Source organism: Tupaia chinensis, unplaced genomic scaffold (genome assembly GCF_000334495.1).
Source record: "Tupaia chinensis unplaced genomic scaffold, TupChi_1.0 Scaffold000201_1, whole genome shotgun sequence".
NCBI classification, from domain to species: Eukaryota; Metazoa; Chordata; class Mammalia; order Scandentia; family Tupaiidae; genus Tupaia; species Tupaia belangeri.
The window spans coordinates 2249770-2253238 of record NW_006159676.1 but is presented as its reverse complement, the minus strand read 5'-3'; the positions used below and the strand labels follow the sequence as shown (position 1 = coordinate 2253238).

Sequence of the window (3469 nt, the reverse complement as noted above, 5' to 3'; positions counted from 1 at the left end):
CCCCCAGCCCAATGGGAGGGGGCTGCCCCCCGCTGTTGACCCCTCATCCCGCCAGGAGCACTCGTAACCGACATTGAGTATTCGGTAGCAGCTCAAGTCCCTGGGCCCAGAGGCCAAGCCTGGAAGAGATTGTGTAGGTTTGGGGACAGATCAAATTGCGGTGATGTCTCTGCCCCCACATCCCTGGGATCAATCTTTGTGGCACTTAGGTCTTCCCGTTTCATCTCAACTTAAACCTACCATGGCTCCCACCACCCTCCCTAGGCTCTCTGTGTTCAATCCCTTTCAATCCCACCAACCTCCATATGGGTCCTCAAGCACACCAAGCTCATGGCCACCATAGGGTCTTAGCACCTGCTGTGTCCTCTGTCTGGAATTCTCTGCCACCAGATCTTGACATTCTAGTTTCTTCTTTGGTGTCACCTCCTCGGCCACCAGCCAACAGAAAGCACCCCTCTCCCCTCCCCATGTGACCACCGCCTCACCCTTCTCTGCTTTTTCATAGGACACCATCCACCATCTGTAAGTGTAAGCCTGTATTTCCCTATTGTCTGTCTGCTCCACGAGTCTGTGGCTCTGGGAGGACAATTTTGCTGACCGCTGACATTCTCTGTATCTAGAAATTTGTGTCATGGGACCAGCAGGTGGTGTAGTGGTGAAGGCACCCAAACACCCACGTGGCAGACAGTAGTTCAAGTCCTGGACCTGGTGGCTTGCTTTCTCACTTTCCCCTTCTCTCTCTCTCTGGTCAAAATAAAAAATAATAATAGGGACAGCAGATGGCATAGTGGTTATGCTGCTGGACTGTCACAACTGCCAACCACGGTTCAAGGCCCAGACCTGGTGGCTTCATAATCACGTTGAGCGTGTGTATGTGCATGCCCAAGATCCCAAGAGGAGAATAGGGGAGATCTTTGTGACCCTACAAAGGAGACAATGAGGGGTGACTCTCCCAGGACACCTCGAACCTGATGACAAGGTGGGGTCTGGGCTCCCAAGACCACAAGTGAGGCTGGGTCTTCAGCTGGGTGGAGGGAGACTGAGGGAAGGGATGCTGTGGGTGGGGTCAGACTGAGCTCACTGTGACCCTGTACCTGTGGAGAGAAGATGCCCCAGGCCTGAGTCTGCTCTTGGATATGGGCGGTCCTGAAAGCAGCACTGATCGGCTCTGCAGGCAGCTGTAAAGGAGACAGGAAGATAATAGTATCCTGGACTTGTCCTGTGGGGCTCAGCAGGGGATCTGCACCCATGTGACCACCACCTGACCATCCACCTTCCTATCCATGTACTCATCCACCTGCCACCCATCCACCCATCTGTCCACCCATCCACCCATCCACCCACCATCCATCCACCCACCCTCAATCCACCTATCCATCTACTCATCTGTCCACTCAGGCCCCCCCACCCACCCATCCACCCACCATCCATCCACCCACCCTCAATCCACCTATCCATCTACTCATCTGTCCACCCATCCACCCACCATCCATCCATTCATCTATCCACCCATCTGTCCACCCATCCAGCCACCATCCATCCATCCACCATCCATCTGTTCATCCATCCACCCATCTGTCCACCCATCCACCCATCTGTCCATCCACCCATCCATCCATCCACCCATTTATCCATCCATTCACCATCCATCCACCCACCCGCCATCCATCCACCCATCCATCCACCCACCTGCCACCTGTCCACCCACCCACCCATCCACCCACCATCCACTCATCCACCCATCTGTCCGCCATCCACCCATCATCCATCCACCCATCTGTCTGCTACCCACCCACCCACCCACCGGCCATCCATCCACCCATCCATCCACCCATCCTCCCAATCATCCATCCCCCATCCATCCATCCACCCACTCATCCATCAATCCATCCCTCCATGCATGGATACATCCATCCACCCACCCATCCAAGTATCTGTCTACGCACCTACGTAACTATCCATCTAGCCATCTCTCTATATTTTTTAAATTTTATTTATTCATTCACTTAGTTTTAATTTGACAGAGAGATACAGAGAGAAAGAGAGAGAGAGAGAGAGAGGAAGTGAGAAAGCAAGCCACCAGGTCCGGGACTAGAACCATGGTCAGCCATGTGGGAGTGTCCAGCGCCTTAACCACCATGCCACCTGCTGGTCCCAGCGATCTATATTTTCACTCCTCATCCATTTATGTATCTATAGTCCATTCACTATCAATCTATCCACCTGCCATCCCTCCACTCATCCGTCCATCAATCCATTCACCCATGCATTAAAGAATTTCTCTCTTCATTCATTTATCTTAATTTTTTGACAAGAGAAAGAGAGAGGAAGTGAGAAAGCAAGCTGCCAGACCCGGGACTCAAACCACAGTCGGCCATATGGGAATCCAGCCCCTCCACAATCACACCACCTGCTGGCCCCAATAAATGTATCTTTAAAAATTATTTTAAATGAAATGAAGTTAACTAATTCATTTAAATTTGACCAGAGTGAAACAGAGCCAGAGAGAAAGGGAAAGTGAGAAACCAGGTCATTAGGTTTGGGACTCGAACTGTGGTCGGATTCAGTGTGGATTCCAGTGCCCCCAACCACCATACCGCCTGCCAGCTCCCAAAATAAATATTTAAAAAAAAAAATAAAGTATAAGTTTATTTTGGTGCCAAAAAACAAAAATCAAAATCTATGCATAGTTTTGTTCATAATATGCATTGTCCATGAACTTAAATAAAGACCCACTTGTAGGGACCAGCAGTTAGCGTAATGGCTATGTCGCTGGACTCCCACATGGCCGACCGTCGTTCAAGTCCCGGACCTGGCGGCTTGCTTTCTCACTTTCTCTCTCTCTCTCTCTTTCTCTCTCTCTCTGTCTCTCTCTGGTCAAATTGAAGAAGAAAGAGAAGGAAAAAAGGAGAATAAAAGAAGAAGAAGAATGAATGAATGAATTAAATAAATGAATAATTCTTAGCCAAAAAAAAAAAAACCAAAAACCAAAGACTAAGATCTAGAGAGATGGAACAACCCTTGAACCCAGGGCCTAGCCCTCCACGCAGCTGCCCCAGTGCAAAGAGCCATAGCTCTGAAGGGGAAGGACTCACCACCCTGTCTGGACAGCAGGAGGAGAAGGAGGACCGGCCTGACTCCCGGCCACCCCATCGATCCACTCAGAGGCCCACAGCCTCAGGGGACGCTCCACACAGCCATGGAGGCCCCAGACACCCTGTCCCCGCCCAGGAACGCATTGAAGCTAAGTAAGAAAAAAGACTGATTAAAAAAAAAAAAAAGAAAAAAAGAGAGTGAAGTGTCACTTGCCGGGGAAAGTCAAAGTGAAAGAGAAACCCAGGAAGTCAGCTCAGAGGTGGCGGTCTCACCTTGGCCACAAGTCAGGCCCTGGGCCCAGGGTCTAGGGGTCTGTCCTGCTGGCCTGAGATCTGAGGTTTCAGCACTAAAAGCTGCCTAAGGCTCTGGACCT

General features: G+C 50.7%; 1 long non-coding RNA gene across 1 annotated transcript; it reads right to left on the bottom strand.

Annotated features, from left to right (window-relative positions):
• Positions 1 to 20: 20 nt before the first annotated feature.
• Positions 21 to 3238, bottom strand: LOC114007587 (uncharacterized). The gene is made up of 3 exons (XR_003549189.1): positions 3096 to 3238; positions 1095 to 1178; positions 21 to 119 (listed from the first exon to the last, which is right to left on the bottom strand). It is a non-coding gene; the product is annotated as an uncharacterized LOC114007587 (long non-coding RNA).
• Between the last annotated feature and the right edge of the window lie 231 nt (positions 3239 to 3469).